The sequence below is a fragment of the Lagopus muta genome, chromosome 3 (genome assembly GCF_023343835.1).
Source record: "Lagopus muta isolate bLagMut1 chromosome 3, bLagMut1 primary, whole genome shotgun sequence".
NCBI classification, from domain to species: domain Eukaryota; kingdom Metazoa; phylum Chordata; class Aves; order Galliformes; family Phasianidae; genus Lagopus; species Lagopus muta.
In genome coordinates, this window is record NC_064435.1 from 85,639,948 (window position 1) to 85,657,550 (window position 17,603).

At 41.3% G+C, this 17,603-nt stretch overlaps 1 long non-coding RNA gene across 1 annotated transcript; it reads right to left on the reverse strand.

Moving 5' to 3' along the window:
* Positions 1–1,717: 1,717 nt before the first annotated feature.
* On the reverse strand, positions 1,718–16,103 carry LOC125690722 (uncharacterized). The gene is made up of 3 exons (XR_007375756.1): positions 15,378–16,103; positions 3,564–3,656; positions 1,718–2,585 (listed from the first exon to the last, which is right to left on the reverse strand). It is a non-coding gene; the product is annotated as an uncharacterized LOC125690722 (long non-coding RNA).
* Between the last annotated feature and the right edge of the window lie 1,500 nt (positions 16,104–17,603).

Here is a 17,603-nt window from a genome sequence, read left to right on the forward strand (position 1 = left end):
GAATGCATTTCACCGACGATTCTTTATAGGTATATCTTGTTTTTCTGCCATGCTGTTTCTCTGGCAGATATTCGCCAATTAGTATTTCTGTATCTCATTTCTCTTTCCTTGATCTAGCACTTTATATTCACCTTTCCTGAAGTATCTGTACTGGAGGTGATATCCTATGAATATCATCAGTCAACCTGAGGCCTTTATTACTGAAGAAATATGTGATAGCTCTCTTAAGAAACAGGGGCCTACAGGTGTATTGATGATTAAATACATCCCCAAGGGGAAAAAGAGATAGTTATGGCCATAGAGCTGGAGAAACATTGATCAACAATTATGCAGTTAAACTGCAGCGGAGATTCAGCAAACTCTCAAAGCTATTTTATGGTTGTAGATCATTACCTAGAAATGAACTTACAGGTCTCCTGGAGAACATCAAAGAAAGAAGGCAAACTGCATGGTAGATTTATGACAAGAACAAATGCATGAATTTGCACAGCACGCCATGAAACCGAAGGGTTGCTGCAGAGCAGCAGGGCTGTAGGAGCCATTTACCAGTAAAAAAATGTGCAGAGCTGGTTAAAACCTTTCAAAGTGCAAAATGGAACAAAAATTCAAGCTCAAGCATGACGGTTGCCATATGCCATTTTTGTTTCTCTGTTTTTATTTGTATATTCTTCCTAAAAAAATAGCGGGGGGAAAACAAAATAAAACAAGAAGAAATATCTAATTTAGACATAGTTTGCTCTTACTTGTATTTAAATAAGCATGCAAAGAACTAATCTCTGCCTGGTCACCAAAAAAACAGCCCTGATATTCTACAAACCATTTGTTTTCTCCTTTCCCACTACTCCTCTAGGGAGGCTTGTAATGCAGATTGTACAGCTGTAATGGAGATGATATGGGTCACACATGATCAAGTGCACTTCATGACTGAAATCAGAGCTCCTTCTTATCAGCATTGTGCTAATTGCCACAATCCAGCCTTTGCCAGCAATTCTCTTGGAGCTGGATGTGACAGGATGGAGGAAGGGAAGGCCATTTTCCCAAGGAAACTCAGAGTACCCATTTTTATAGCCAAAGCAGCGTTTTGCCTTCGCATAACTTGATGCGTATCATCATCCTACCTGTTGCTTTTTGTCCACTGTAAAGTGCACCTGCATATTACTTGTTGTGAGTTGACTTGTACAAATGGTGTTCAGTGGAAAGGTCTGTCACTTTTGAGCAAAACCTACGTTTAAACAACCAGTTGGCACAGTCTGAAACCTTCATTTAGAATAAACAGAAATAATCAGCGTGGCCAAATAAGGATTTTTAATTACTCTTATGCATCCCTGCTATCATTGCTACAGCATGGATTTAAGAAAGGAAGAATGCTTTACCTAGCAGATAAACGTATAGGCCAGTCCCCAGTGCTGGCCTGGAAAATCACCCTTAAAATTTCCTGTCTCTGTTTGTGCAACTGTCAAAAGTTATCCACCACAAATGAAGAAACAATTTTGCAATGGTTTTGTATAAATGCTTCATTGTATTGTTCGTATATCCAACATACTGAACACACACAGGGTTTGCAGATACTGCAGTGAATGATAACTATGTATACGTCTGTATGCATACATACAACTGTGCACATGCCTGTATGCATACATACAACGGTGCACAAACATTGATATATATATAGAGAGAAAGATAAGATCACAGACACGAATGCACTTGAATATTTTTTTCACTTTAAGAGTGTGGGTAGAAAGAGCTGTTTAAAATGTCATACCAACCAGAAACACTACAAATTAACAATTCTTATGAAGTTGCTTTACCCAAGACAGTTTTCATTACCATTTTTACTGCGAACTTTTTCACCTTTCTTCTCATTCTTGAAGTTAATATTCTAGGTGAAATACAAAACATTCTGAATGAAATATAAAGTGTGGATCTCACTGAGACCTTGCATGAACTCTGGGCCAGTGAAATCACACTCTGAATTTTCATGTCCTCAGGGGCCATGTGTCTGGATACTGAAGGAATCTGCAACTACTTGATTTGCTGCTCTTATATCCTGTGACTGGTTGGAGACAGTTGATCACTGAGACTTCCCTCCAACTCCCAATTCCTTGCCTGAGGACCACTGATTAACACCTTAGAGGGAAGATTTATCCTCAAGACTTGGTTCTTAATGATATTGACTTACAAGATATTCCTCACGGCTTGGTGAGAAACAAATTCCATGCCAGAGGCTCTCAGATAAATTTAGGATACAATGACAAAAAGTCATATTCTCATCATGATTGCTGCTACTAAGAACAAGCGTTGGTGAAGCTGAGAAGAATTTGGCTTGTCTGTAGGAAATGAAGCAATTTCAAACATAGCAGCTTATGAAACTGAGTATCATCAGGCTGTCACTATCTGTAATGAAAACAGTGCATGAAGTACCAGCTCACATCCATTAGGCTGTCATGGATGGAGAGGTGGCCTTGAGGCTGCTAGGGTAAACGTGTGGACTCCATGCATAGTGCATCCAGGAGTGGTGAGTTGTGGATAATCAATATTCCTTGTTCTTGTCAAAGTCACTCAGGATCTATCCTGGGCCACGCAATCTTTGAAGGGGAAAATGCATGCTGATTGTAGCTGATCAGAAAGCTCCATTAAAATATTAGAAACAAAGTCACAGAGGATGAACTAAAACCAAGAATATCCTGTTGAATTATATAAAGATACTTAAGCTCCTGGCTGTCATTGTGGACCTCTGAGATCTGAGAAACTGAAAGAACAACCCAAAATCTTTTACCCTGTATGTTATCCTCGATTATTAACTTCATTCATCTAGTTGGTCTTACCTCATACCTTCAACAGATACTGCTAAGAATTTTTGTGTATTCTCCATCCATTTTTTCAGCACTTTTTTTCCTCATTTGTTCAACAAATTTTTGCCACGTTTCTTAATAAATAAATAAATACAAATTGATAAAACCTCTGATCCAGCCTTCAAACAAGGACTTAATCTTATAATACTGTGGTCAGTACTTTATCCATAACTCAAATCACTGTGCCTGGCATTATGATGGCTTTCTGCTTTACTACTACACAGAAGGAGTGTTCTCAGCAAATAAGAAAATTATCCAGTCAACTAGAAAGAAATTTGTTATTTGCAGAGCAGGTAACTTGCTTAATATGTTTACAAGATCATCTTTGAGAAAATGGTTTTATCTTTCTAACTGCAGCCTGGCTATCTTACCACTAAGTCTGAAATAGATTACATGAATATCTCTTTGTACTGTCCATTGGCTGACATTTGTCTTTCACTAGACTAGACTTCAAAGTTCAGGGACATCTTCTGTCTTATTTAGTAGAATGTCAACATGAAAAACTGCAAGGCAAATATTGGCCACCAACCTCTGAAAGAATTATACCTTGAATTTTGCCATTAGACACTCTGCCAGCTCAAACTATTGGTAATGCAATGGCTGACTAATAGACCAAGGGACCATTATTTGCAACACCATTATTTATGTGTTTATCACACAAAACATTTGAAAAAAAATATGAACTGGCATATGAACATGAAAATAAATTACCTCCTTTGTAGCCACAATGGATCTTCAAGCATGGATTTCATGTCACTCTCTCTGTGCCCACTTCCTTCCTTCCTCCATCGCCTTCAGATCTAACTACGAGGCAACAAGGAACAGATGGATTCCACTGATTCTACCATCATATGAAAGCATGAGGAGGCGTAGAACCCACAGCCAGCAATCATCAGCTTGAATGTGCCATTACGCACAGGAGATACATATGCACCTCCAGTAGGATCATCCTGGACCCTCATTCCTCCTGGATTGATACTAGCTCTTTCCAGGGGGAAGAGTAGAATTCCACAGTTCAGCATGGGAGTCACTCTTCAAGAGCATAATAAATTGGCAAAGGAAGAAAAGACTGCCAAAAGAATAAAGGAGGGGTAGACAGGATTTTTGCAGTTTAATGGATGACTCATTTTATTTGGCCCAGCATGCTGCTGCTAGATGCTTCCCATGTGAAAAAAATTTATGCTGAAAATTCTTAATCAATAACTCCAACACTATCAACATCAGTAATAAAGTTGATAATAACCTCAGTCTTCCACTCTGTCTTCCTCAGCCCTCATCGTTTCTGCTTTTCAGAGGACAAAGAGTGAGCCTATGATGCCACCTCATCATTTTCTTGATCTTTGGAGTTTGTGAACTTTGCCTCTGCTTTTTTTCTATGAGCTAATACGAGTTTGAGACACATCCCTTTTCCCTTTTCCTTGTCCAGATCTTTCACATATGGTGAAAATGAGCACAAGGGACAATAAAGATGTTCTTGTTGCTTGCAAAGAGGACAACTGCAAATCACCTTTTCACCTTCTTTTTGAATTATCTTAAAAGGAATTCATTAATTGTGCTATCTCATTGGCACTGGAAAACTGATGGGCCCTGTTTCTGAGTGAGTAGATTACTAAACTATGCCATACCTTATCAAAGTCACCAGACATCCATATATTCCTGGTTATCAGCTATGGCATGGAAGCACACAGAAAATGGAACTGGTGCATAAACAGGGACTTAATTGATATGCAGATATTCAAGAGTAGACCTACAGTAAATAAAAGGAAGCATCATACTCTTTTAGCAGTCTCTGAATGCTTTGAAGTGGAACTTTCAGATGGTATTATTTTCTTCTTGATACTGCATGTTGCTGTCTGTTACTGTCTGTTATTGTCTATTGCATTTAGACAGCAAACAATAAATATCCTTTTCTTTGGCAATGAGCTTGCCAGCATGACATAAGGGCTCATTTTTTAAAACTAAGATTTTTCTATTTGTCTCTAAAATCTGTTTTTCAGTCCTGGAGGACAGAACTATGAATCTATATTCCACTTTTACATCTTGTCAACTTAGGAGTTGCTGGCTTAGCTTATGTTTATGGACATTTCAGATTGAGTAAAATACTGGGGAAAAAAAAAAAAGAAAAATCAGTGCTCTGTATCAGTATCAGAGCTAGAGTGAAAGAAGAGACAAACCAGAAGGAAGCTGTTTAATGAGGGAAATGCTTCTTGTATGGAATGAATGGTGGAGCACCACAGTGGTCTGGATAGACCAGATTTCTCTCTTTCTTCTCTCTCCTTTCTCCCCACCACTAGGATTTTTAAAAGGCATCAAGCTGCCTTTCAAAATCTGCTCTGCATTTGTATATACAGATCCTGGGCTGGAGGTCTTCAATCATAACAGCTGAAAGTATGAGGTTTTGAAAAATACATGCATCGTTTACATTCAGAAATGTTTTATATGAGAATGATGTTCTTCATTTAAGAAAACAAAGAAATTAAGGAAAATGAGAAATAAGTATTTTGGCATCTTCCCGCTTCCTCTCTCTTCCATTCATAACAGGTCTGAAAGAAATAATTTCCTCCAAAGAGATACATGGTCGGATAGAGCCTAACGAGTGAGGAACCATTTAACAGACTGTTTTCTTCAGGCTTAGCACAAAGCCCTAAGTGCTATTAACATCTCCAGGCAAACCCTAGTAAAAAAGACCATTGCAGATTTTCCCAGGGGTTACTGCTGGCAGTCATCCCTACACTACCTTGGTGATTTACCAGTGTGTTCTGGCCCAACCTGAGATTTTTAAGGCTGATGTTTTATGTCTGCTTACCATTAGATAGTCCCATTCAATTCTGATCCCCTCTATGAATGCTCAGCGCTTTCATGCATCAGTGACCTTAAAGGTGTGCAGAAAGTTAAAAATATGAGTTTTCAGCTATGAAAAATTTCTCTTAATTATCTCTCATCACAGGAATCTGTTGTATAAATAAGAACACATTATTTTGTATCATCTTTATCTTTTATGGATAATTAAAAATGAGAGATAGGAGGTCAGTTAAACTCTCCTTTCATTCACCTACTCATCTGTCTGCCTTTCAGCCCTGCAAATGTGTGAGCCTGCCGGGCAGTTTCAGCCCCATTTCACAGAAGGTCACTGATGTCAAGGATAACCACCTCCTTAACACCTGGGTAGAAGTGAGGACCCACAATGGCCCCAGGTGCAATGTGCAGCCATTTGCTTAGGCAAACAGAGAAGTTACATGGGAAGAAGTAGGTAGAAGTATCAAAGGAATGAAAGGCAGGAAATTGGGTGAAAACTGGTTTCACTAATTCTGTAGTTCATTAAAAGATTTATTTTTCTATTAACTTACATAGCTCGCAAGCATGTTTTTTGTTCTTTGGTTTTTTGAAAGATCTTTAGGGTTTTTTTTGCTAGTCTCTTTTAGTCTACAACCCCAATGAATTCCCAGAATTTGCTTTGGGGAGAAAAGGCAACTGATTTTATCTTTAAAACTGCACTAGAATTTATAGACATCGGCCAAAATGGTGTGGACAGCAAATCTTATCTGCATAGGGCTGACAGTTCTTGTGGTTCCCAACTTATGTATTTGATGCTTAAACCTTAGAAAGCTTGCTTTTTTTAAACATGGTATTTTGCAAATCTAATCTTTACACGTACACAGATGGAGTCCACAGGACTAAGAGTGCATGCAAAGCATTTCTGACTGCAATAATTCCTACTTGAAATATAAAGTTCTTGACATCGTCTCGTTAGTGAACTGCTAAATCCAGCATATTTGAGTTCACTGTTCAGCAGCATTATATAAAACCAGGAAATAATTACTGACTTGCTCTTAGAAGTACACTGGTGACAGTACAATGTGCAAAGCGTGACGCTTTTTTGAGCTGATGCAGTTGTGTCCTGAGTTCAGAAGATGTATTTATTTTATGGATTTCAAATAACAACATTTAATGTCTTATAGAATCATAGAATCACCAAGGTTGGAAAAGACCTAAAAGCTCATCCAGTCCAACCGTTCACCTATTCCCAGTAGCTCCCACTAAACCATGTCCCTCAACGCAACATCCAGTCTTTCCTTGAACACCCCCAGGGTCGGTGATTCCACCACCTCCCTGGGCATCCATTCCAGTGCTGACCACCCTTTCTGAAAAGTAATACTTCCTCATGTCCAGCCTGAATCTCCCCTGCCGTAGCTTGAAACCATTCCCTCTGGTCCTATCACTAATGACACGAGAGAAGAGGCCGACCCCCAGCTCACTACAACCTCCCTTCAGGAAGTTATAGAGAGCAATAAGGTCTCCCCTGAGCCTCCTCTTCTCCAGGCTGAACATTCCCAGCTCCTTCAGCCTCTCCTCATATGGCCTGTGTTCCAGACCCCTCACCAGCTTTGTTGCCCTCCTTTGAACACGTTCCAGGGCCTCAATATCTTTCTTTGCAGTGAGGGGCCCAAAACTGGACACAGTACTCGAGGTGCGGCCTCACGAGTGCTGAATATAGGGGAACAGAGCTGAAGAGACGAAGGTTCATTGATTTCAACTGACTGACCCAAAGATAACAAAGAGGTTCAACCTGTACTCTTTTCCTAGTATTTCCCTTTCTCCCAGGAAAAAAAAAAAAAACACAAAAAAACAAAACCCAAAAAGCCAGCAGAGTTTTAAACGCACTGTTTCTTCATTCAGGAATTAGATTATAATTGAATGCAGAGGAAAAAAATATTTCTGTAAGTAATCTTTCTTGTAATATGTGATTGCAGTGAGCTATAAGCAGGATATGAGCCTCTAAGCTACTCAAACAAAATACACTCAAAAGGCAAGTGTTAATTACATATTGTCTTTCTCTCCATGCACGTTTATGCACACCTGTGTGTGTATAGAAATGAATTAGGAAAAGATCCCTCTAAGCATTCAGGACAAATGCAGACAGCACCAGGCTGCAATGCTCTGGGCTCCCGGGGTCCAGGTCGCTCAGTGAGTTTGGCATATGCTAATGTAGGTCTGGAAGCTTCAGGTAGAAATCTGCCTCTGTGCATGACTAGGGCAGGAATTAAATAAGACTGAGAGGATGGCACAGAGGAAAGAAGAAATAAAATTGAGCCCTGGCTCTCACAGCAGCCTTATCCTTGCAACCAGGAGCCCCACAGAGAAGTTTTCTATCCCTAGAGAAATAAGACTTTGCTGCTCTATTTGGTCACTAGCAGAGATTGTCTTCGTATGAGAATAAATAGGTAATACAAGACAGATAACGTTCACTGATCAGCTTAAACGGACGAATAAGCACAGGGAATAGCTGACAAAGGAAGGGCAAATTTGTGAGGGATGTTGGCATACCACAGCTTTCACTTAAACATTCAATGGTTTAACTCCCTCTGAAAATCCAGACGGGGATTAGGAAGCAAGAGTGCCTGCTGCCTTTTGGCCAGGCAGCCCTTCATCACTGCTAACAAGGGGGCAACGCTCAGCTGGACAGGACCAGACTGCTCTTCCTAAGCACCTGGCAGCCAACTGAAACCTCAGGAGGCCTTGCAGTTCATAAATACCACCAGGCTACAAAAACATGACTTAAAGGCCTTTAAAATCACTGATTATTCAGGCATCTCCTGTGATAAACTGTCACATGATTTAATTATCTTCCACAGCATCAATTTAACTCAATCCCTCGAGACCTGCTGCTGAACTCTGCCTTCACAGTGGGCAAATGGTTCAATTACATCCTGCTCAGCCCCTTGGACACAGAGGAGAAGCATGTTCATTTTTTGTGCACTCCAGTGTCATAACAGACACCACTCAATAATATCTTTGCCACCATTGCTTTGCTGCAGCTTTTGTGCCAGCTATGAGCCTGGTCCCCTGCAAAAATGTTTTCATTAAGCAAGGCTTCTTACCCTCCAGTGATGCTTTCACTTAAGTAAGGCTTCATTCCCACACAGGGACCCGGATCCTCTCATTTGGTCCTGCAGTAAAGTCATATTGCTGGTGCACAACAGCCTCCCTAAAGTTTGGGATGGCAGAAACTTGCAGCAAATCCGAGATTGTTTAGTTTGGAAAAGAGGATGCTCTAGGGAGATATTATCACTCCTTACAACTACCTCAGACCTAATGAGGTGGGGGTTGGCTTTTTCTCCCAAGTAACTGGTACGAGACGAGAGGGAAAGGCTTCCAGTTGCACTAGGGGAGATTCAGGTTGGATGTCAGGAAAAATTTCTCAGAAGAGTGATGAGGTATTGGAACAGGCTGCCCAGGGAGGTGGTGGAGTCACCGTCCCTGGAGGCGTTCAAGAAATGTGTAGACATGGCAATGAGGGATGTGGTTTAGTGGTATGGCCGTGACAGTTGACTATAGTTGGACTAAATGAGCTTAGCGGTCCTTCCAATCTTAATGAGTCTATGATTCTGTAATATTAATTGAGATCATAAGAATATTGTTTGTCTGCAGCATAAATCAAAGCTGAGCAACAAAAGGATAACAACAGCAACAACAATAAAAAAAGCCAAGCACAAAACTCCCTGCCCCTTAGTTTACAATAGATAGAGAGAAAATTGTGAAGCGAATATTTAGGATTACAGGTCCAGAATGGCAACTGAGAATCCACAAACATCTTCTGTTGTGACCTTTATGAAGGCACTCTAAATCTCAGCATCCAACTTCATAAAAGCTTGGCTTCAAATACAATATTGTGGCTGAGCACTATCACTGCTTATCACAGGGTGCGTGCTTTTGACAGCAGCTTTCTATTTTACTCTGTCCTCCCTGTGCCATCCAAGGCTGTTCTTTCATCCTGCAGCATCCTGTTCTTGGCTGAAGGGCAGCACATGGAAGGCCTACAAGATTTGGCCCTGTGTATGTGCCTGCTTTAGCTAGAGATTGCGTGGCCTTCTGCTGGGTTTTTAAGAAAGCACAGTCTTCCTTCTAAGAGGATAAAAGCCAGTGCTACCATGCTGGAAAATTCATCCAAAGCATTGGATAGTCAGTGATTTGATGGGTAAGCCACTAAATTATTATTACTACTACTACCATTGTTACTATTTTAAATACTGACTCATTCAAGCTCTCCTGTGGTTTTCCAAAAGTTATTCAAATTTGTCATGTTTCATCAATATGAACTGTGGCTTGCTCAAATGCGAAATGAGAGAGGTGAGGAAAAATCGTTTATGTGAAAGAAGCAGTCAATTACTCCACTGATGTGTGCTGCTTTATAGGCTTTTCACTGCCAATCAGCATCACAGCTTTTCCTTTCATTTTTTTCCCCAAACAAGTGCACATTATTTCACACATTCCAACTGATTTTTAGCCTGGTAGCACTCTGTCAATAAAGCTGTCCCATGTCAAACAGTTAGTATCCTTCCATTCACACATCACCTCTAAATACTGCTGGAGAAGCCACAAACCACCAGCAGCGTTATTGGCCCAGACAGGCATCAGAAAGCAACCTGATCATTTCTGTTTTATGTCAATGTGAAGCACAGCTGCAGATGAGAAGTGCACCCGCAGCCTGGGAGGCATCTTGGAGCAGAGCAGGGTTCACTGTCCTCCTCTGGAGCCTTTGAGCAGAGTTATTTTGTAATGTCAAGACCAAAGAGGAATTTGGTTTCACATTTTTGTCTTGTTTTAGTTCTAGGTAGCTAAGCAAGGAGCACTGCTGTGAGAAAACAGCAGTCTGATCTCATTTTTATTTGCACAGGCGAGGCCACACCTTGAGTACTGTGTTCGGTTTTGGGCCCCTCACTATAAGAAGGATGTTGATGCCCTCAAGCACATCCAAAGAATAACGAAGTTGAGGAGGGTCTGGAAGAGAAATCTTATGGGGAGCAGCTGAGGGAACAGGGATTGTTTAGCATGGAGAAAAGAAGGCTCAGGGGAGGCCCCATTGCTCTCTACAACTACCTGAAAGAAATTTGTAGCAAGGTGGGGTCAGCCTCTCCTCCCATGTAAATGATGGAAGGATTAGAGGGAACGGCCTCATGTTGCACCACCAGAGATTCAGGTTAGATACTAGGAACAGTTTCTTCTCAGAAGAGTGGTGAGGCACTGGGACAGGTTGCCCAGGGGGATGATGGAGTCACCATCCCTGGAAGTGTTCAAGAAATGTGTAGATATGGCACTGAGGAACATGATTTATTGGGCTTGATGGACAGGTTGACAGATGGACTAGATGAGCTTTCAGTTCTTTTCTAACTTTAATGGTTCTATGCCCTTTTAGCATGCTGTAGCAATTTTTGCTAGCTAATGATTATGAAGGTTTCTGCTCAGCTGACAAAGACACGCTAGCCATAAACTATTGGATCCCTGAAACTGCCCCTAATGCACCCTGGACTTCTTCTGTTAATATGAACTGCCATCATCTCTTGCAAGGACTGTACTGAACACGGAAATCTTTGTCTTCTTTCTAAAAAAAAGGCAGCATTTGCACACAGCCTCCTTGAGAGGGTCTTGCACGGGTGAAATGGTGCTGGAAATTTCTAAAAGCTTAGCAACATCCCACCCAGCAGGGCAAAGTGCTCACTGCACAGGAGACAACTTAGTTCATTCACACTGTACAGTAACATTCACATTTCTTCCAGCTCAGCAACTCCAACGCACAGACATGGGTAAAGACAGTAGGGGAAAATGGCATTTCAGCTTTTAACTCCAGGCTTTTATGTCCAGAACAACATCACCCAGTCATCAGGTTAGTGGTACCCAGACCCAGCTGTTATTTCTGTTTGCCAGATTTCTGACATCAGAACTCCAATGGGCCTCAGTTTCTTCGTCTATAAAATTGGGGTGAGATGTTTTTAAACAAGAGTGAAACATTTTTAAAATCCTTGATGTTTTCCTATAAAAGACTGCAGAAGAATAAACTATTTCTGCTGTTTATCTTGCTCCACAACTGCTGCTCTGAATAGCTTTTTTTGTATTCCCACAGATTTCCATCTCACAAGCTACCACTCTTGTTAGTGGTAGCACTAGGCAATCTCTTCAAATGCATAACAATGTTGTTCTGACTGGGTAAATAGAATCATAGAATGGCTTGGGTTGGAAGTGATGCAGGGATCAACAAGTTCCAATCCCCTTGCACATGCATTGCTGCCAACCACTAGATCAAGTACTAGACCAGATCAAAATAGCTTCTATTTTGTCCTCCAAGACCTAGTACTAACAGTTCTATTTGTCTGTTTGGGTCCAAATTAATCAAAAGCACTCCTGTCCTAAATATCATCATGGAGTTATCCAGCAATTCTATAAATTATCCAGAATAACTCCACATAGGAGCATGCCCCTACGATTCATGCCTTTCACCAAAATCAATCAAAAATACAGGGTCAGATCATAGTAAAATGGTCTTAGAGGCACTTTGCAGATTGACTTACTCAGCCAAACTGTTATTTAATTTTATATTGATAAATATTCTGTCCCAACTCAACGTGCACAGTTCAAGAGGGATGTCACAAGAAAATCCTCCTTGGAAGACAAATAGAAAATGTAGAATGTTTTCTTATGCTGTACTTAGAAACCAGCATCTGGCTCTGAGTTGGAGGAAATCTATAGAAAGAACCAGCTGAAGGAGGAGCTCACCTCTGCAGTGGCAGACTACAGGACTTCCTGAAAAAAGGCTGAAGAGCATCCCCAGTACTTGAAGGAAGTATCCCTATAGTCCAAACACAGCCCTGTCCTGGAGGGATGAAGTTGAACATATGCAACTGCTTAACTCCATCCGCTGGATTAACACATGAAATTATCTCACAGCGTTTTATGACTTATGATGGCTAATTTGAATTTTAAAATGGCCCCAACCATGGAGAAAAATTCTTCACAATTACCGTAGAACACAGGAATGCTGGAATGACAGTATGCTGCTAAGAGAAGCAGCACCACTTCAATACACCTTCCATAAGCAATGAACAAACATCGACTGCAAATACCTCTTTACTACATGAGGCATCAACACCTTTTTTTCCCTGAGACTTTCTTGAAATATGATTGCAATTCCAAGTATTGTGAGAATTATCTTTAATTTTCCTTATCATAAGGAAGATTTTTCCTTCTGCCCATTAAGATAAAACCAGTCAAACTGGGAATTTCTCCACATATTTCAGTCAATTTTATCCCATAACCAAGATAAGGAAAGAAAACGGCAGTCATCACAAGTGAAACCAAATATTTCTGTAGCTAGCAGCTTGTTTAAAACATGCTAGCTCAGCTTTTGGATTGTGATACTGAGTTAAATGAAGCTCTGCCTGTCTATTTGACCTGTGGATTAAGGTAAAGAAGGACACAGGAGCATTTTGTGATGAAACGTAGCAGACACATCATAAACAAGAGAATCCCAGGACGCAGTTATATTGTAGGATTTACTGTAGACTAATTTAAAAAATGTAATGCCATTACCTGACCTGGTCAGCATGGGGAAGTTGTATTTAATTATAAGCTGAATGAATACACGCACAGAATATATAAGGCATGTCACTAAGAAAGAATTAGGAAGGTAACGCACCACTCAAAAAGGTTGAGTCAATGCATTAGGAACTGAGATTTAGGTGCTCAGATACATCATTTACCTGTGAGCTATGTCACAATATTGCTTAAGATTGTTCCTTTATAATACTGCTTGATTCTCACCTTACGCACAAAACAGTAAGCTTTATATAAAGTACTCTCATTTTAAAACAACCCCAGCGATAAAGCTTTTTGAGTACAGTGCATTTCTTTGCAACCACAATCTCCTTGCTAGTTTATCAGTAGCAAAAAGAAATCAGAAAGTCTGCCAATGCCTAACTAACTTGCACAGCAGAACCCTCACAAGGCTGCAGGCATCAGCCTTGTATGCACACACACGTGCTGGTCTTATCTGGGGGAAATCCAGTCCCACGAGGACTGGGGCAGCAAGCCCAGCACTTACTAATGCCTTTGTTTGCAGTTCCTAAGACTGCTCCACAGTGTAGAGGAATGAGGCCTGTTTATAAGAAACCTGCAAATGGCACAGGCTGAGCCTTTCAAGGTTTCCTGGCCCTGTTGCAAAGGAGCACAAGGGTCACTAAAGCAGAGTTGTCCACCTGCGTCAGAGCATTTCCTACACATTTTCAGGAACTGAACTCCTTTCATAATGGAAAGTTAACGACACGTCCTTATAAAACAAGCAGACTTCCCCCCCTCAGGCAATAACAGGAAAGGTATTTCTCCAAAAGCATGCTGGAGACATGTTAGAAGCATGGCAAGACTCCACGGCACAGCTCAGTTCTGCCTGACCCTTTGGCACTCTAAATGTGCCTGGTGTTATCTGTTATCTCTTCCACAGCATCTCTTGGCTCCTCCAGCCGCTGCATCCCTGTATTTACACAGCTGCCTCTGAAGCTGTAAGTCAGCAGCAGTGATTGTTGCACAAACAAGTGTGACATGTGGATCTTGCCAAAATAGCATGCTTCACTCCCTGTTCTTAAGTAGTGTATGCTTTGGCACCGACAAGCCTCCCAGAAATTAAAAAGAAAGTGCTTTCAACTGCGTTTCATGTTTAATGCATAGTTGTTTTGGCAGAACAAGTTTTGAATAATTTGAGGATAGGAGAAAATATAAATAAGAAGTTTCAGCGTAACACAGCACAAGTCACTGTCACATCTAGACCTGCACTAAGGACGCTGTGTGTGTACCACCTACTGCCATGCTCCCAATCCCATGTGTGACCCTTCAGCCAGAGAAATGCATCCTGACAGGTCAGAGCTGCATTAATGTGCTCCAACACGCTGGGGCCAGACTGGCAGAAGCCACATATACTTTTCACCTCCTTCAGTTACAGCCCATCACGCTCAGGTTACATCAGAGTGGCAAAGCAACTTTACACACCTTGAGAACGCATTATAAAACAACAATTTTCAGCAGCATTTTGAATATCAGTTGAATTCCAGCATCAGGAATATGGCTGGCCAGCTTCCACCATCTGTTTTCTTAATTTCCTTTCTTAGTCGTGCTAGTTGCAAGAAAGGAATTTATGCCATTGTCTGCCTCTGGAGGTAAAAAATACCTCCAAATACCAAGTGAATGCTGTGCAAGAGGGAGCACTGCACACTGAATACAGGGAATGCAGATCAGGATCATGAGATACCTCTTCCTAAACTAGGTTAGAAAGGGTCTCTGAAACTCTAGATGTTGCTATATGTGCACATCAACATGCCATGTTATTAGAAACTTCAGAGGAGCCTGTTTTGCAGTACTTTGCTCCTCTATTGCTCAAAAGCTACTGAGAGACTTTGCAGAAGCTGTGTGAAGGAACCATGTAGAGGAGCAAGAGCCACAGGAACCAGAACCACCTCAGTCTCACCCCTTCCTCTAGGAAGTAGTTGTGGGCTTTGCCAGCTGCCTGGATGTGTGACAATGCCATGCTGACCTCTAGGATAAAGAAAGCACTGGGTCCATTCAAACAAAACCACTGTAGCTGGAAGCAGCCAGTTTTGCTATGGCACTGCCTTCATTACAACCTTACCAAAACACCCCATTTGCCAAGTTTTGGCCATGGCCGTCATGTGGGTGGAAGAAAACTGAAGGAGCAAGCAGCCTTACCTGCTGGAGGAAGAGATGCCAGTTCTCCAGTGTTGTCTCACACAAGGCATTGATGCATCACCATCACATCTTGCTCCTGAAGGACTGTAGCACTGGCAGGTGTAAGCATTCAGGTCTTGCTTGGCCCTGGGAGGAGGCAGTTCCAGCTAATGAGATCTGCTGGGAGGTCCAGGTGCATTCTGGAGACCCTGCCCACCTGCCTGATGTTTCTGGGCTGTAGGGGTTGTGTTCCTTCAATGCATCTCCCTAGTGAAGTACTCAGGCCTATTTTCAGAGGCATGGGTTGAGCCTAAAGGTTCAGCATTTGCCATACATTTACTCTCTCCTTGTGCTATGGACTCTGAAATGATAAATTCCCTTCCAAGTAGGGCAGTATCCCAATTTCTATGGGATGCCCAAATGTCAGGCCTCTAATTTTTGGGGCTCCAAGTGCATCAAAGAAGCTGAAAACCACTGGGCAATAGAATGCCCCAGGGCTGGAGCCTCCAGCTGTACACCCATCTCCCACAGGCCTGAGGGTGGGCTGTGGACCGATTATCAGTTCAACATCAACAGTTGCAAACCTAATTGCAGAGGGGTTTTTCATTTGCTCTCCCAACATCTTTTGAATGAGGCCTAAAATTATATTGTCCTTTTGCTTCCACAGCAGATTAAGCAATTGTCTGCATGCTGGGTGGCTTGTGAGAGCATCCAGACCAGGCTGCCAGGCCAGCACAGGAGCTGTGAGCAGACATCAGGCTTCCCAGTACGATGCTGCATATGGCCAGTCCACAGAAGCTATGCAGAGACAGAGGATGTGAAAGAGGGAAGAAAAGGATTAGAAAAAAATCTTCATGGAAGTTGATGACCTAAGAGAACGCTAATCTGTTCTTCACCCCTCACAGAGACTTTGTAGAGCTGCTCTCAAAAAACACAGCTACTGCTTCACACACACTGTCATTTCTGGATCTTTGTTCCACAAGCACACAGTATTATTTTCAGTGAGGGCAATAATGCTCACTTAATGTTTTGACACTCATCAGAACCAATTTCACCACAAAGAAATAGGACTCACTGCACAGTATCTGAACGCTGTGGATCAAACTTACATCATTCCCTTACAGTATTTTTTCATTTTCTCCAAGCTTCGTACCATAAAGTAACCCTATAGCACAGGCATCCAAATAAGGGAAGATTAGGCAACCACACGTATCGAATAGGGCAGCCACACTTCATTCTTTCTGCTAGCAATCATTCTGAGAAGAAAAACAATGTAATAACAGTAGGAGATCTTTCCAATTAAGGTCTCCTAAATTGCCCTGAGGGATTAACAAAATGAGCTGTCACCGAGCCAGTGGGAAGGCTGCAAGATGTCAGAGCAGACCTTCCTACATGGAGGCCAGCAGGTTCAGTGGGGATTGGTAGAAGCCCACTTCTCTGGAAAATAACTGCACAAGACAATTCATTAGCACTGAAGATCAATGAGAGTATTATTCTTTGAAGAACTAGCAGTTCCTGTAAGCCTTAGCTAATTTTATTCTTCCTGATTAGAAAAAAAAATAAGTCTTTTACTGCAGAATTTCCCATTTAGATGCCTTCAATTAATTACACTGCCGGTATCCACAGCCAGCACAACACCTTTGCAGCTGGATCTCTTTTCAGCTGAGGCCAAATAAGACTTTGGGCTTTAAGCACAACAGGAATGGGAAGATGCTGTTGTTACCAGCAGGGTAGCTTCCTAGAGGTGCTGAAAGTATTTCGGAAGGCATTCATTCACCTGGAATTTAGACCAGGTGATGATACCCAAATTAGCATTATTCTAAAGAGTGCCATCCTTATCGCATCCTTAGGAGCTAATTTTTCCGTAATCAGTTTCAAGTTTCAAATTAGGAGACTTCTATACTCAATTTATGCAGACAATTTTCAATAACTATTATTAGCAGTGAAAAAAAAATGTCTAGTACTTGCATTTTCATTTTTCAAGAAAGAAGCAGCTTTACATTTTCTAATACAGTTCAGTACTTGAACTTCTTTTGACTTCTTACTGCTACCTCTAGCCCAAAAGTCCAGTGCAAATTATTCTGCGCTGCTGAAGAGTAATTATTTCACTCATGCAAACTCATAAGGGGGTCAGACTTCATTAATTCTAATCTATTTTAAACAGATGTTAAAGCAAATTAATTTTCAAGTTTAAATAAAAGAAGTTTTAAATATAGATTAGCAATATCTAAGAAAGCATAGTGCTGC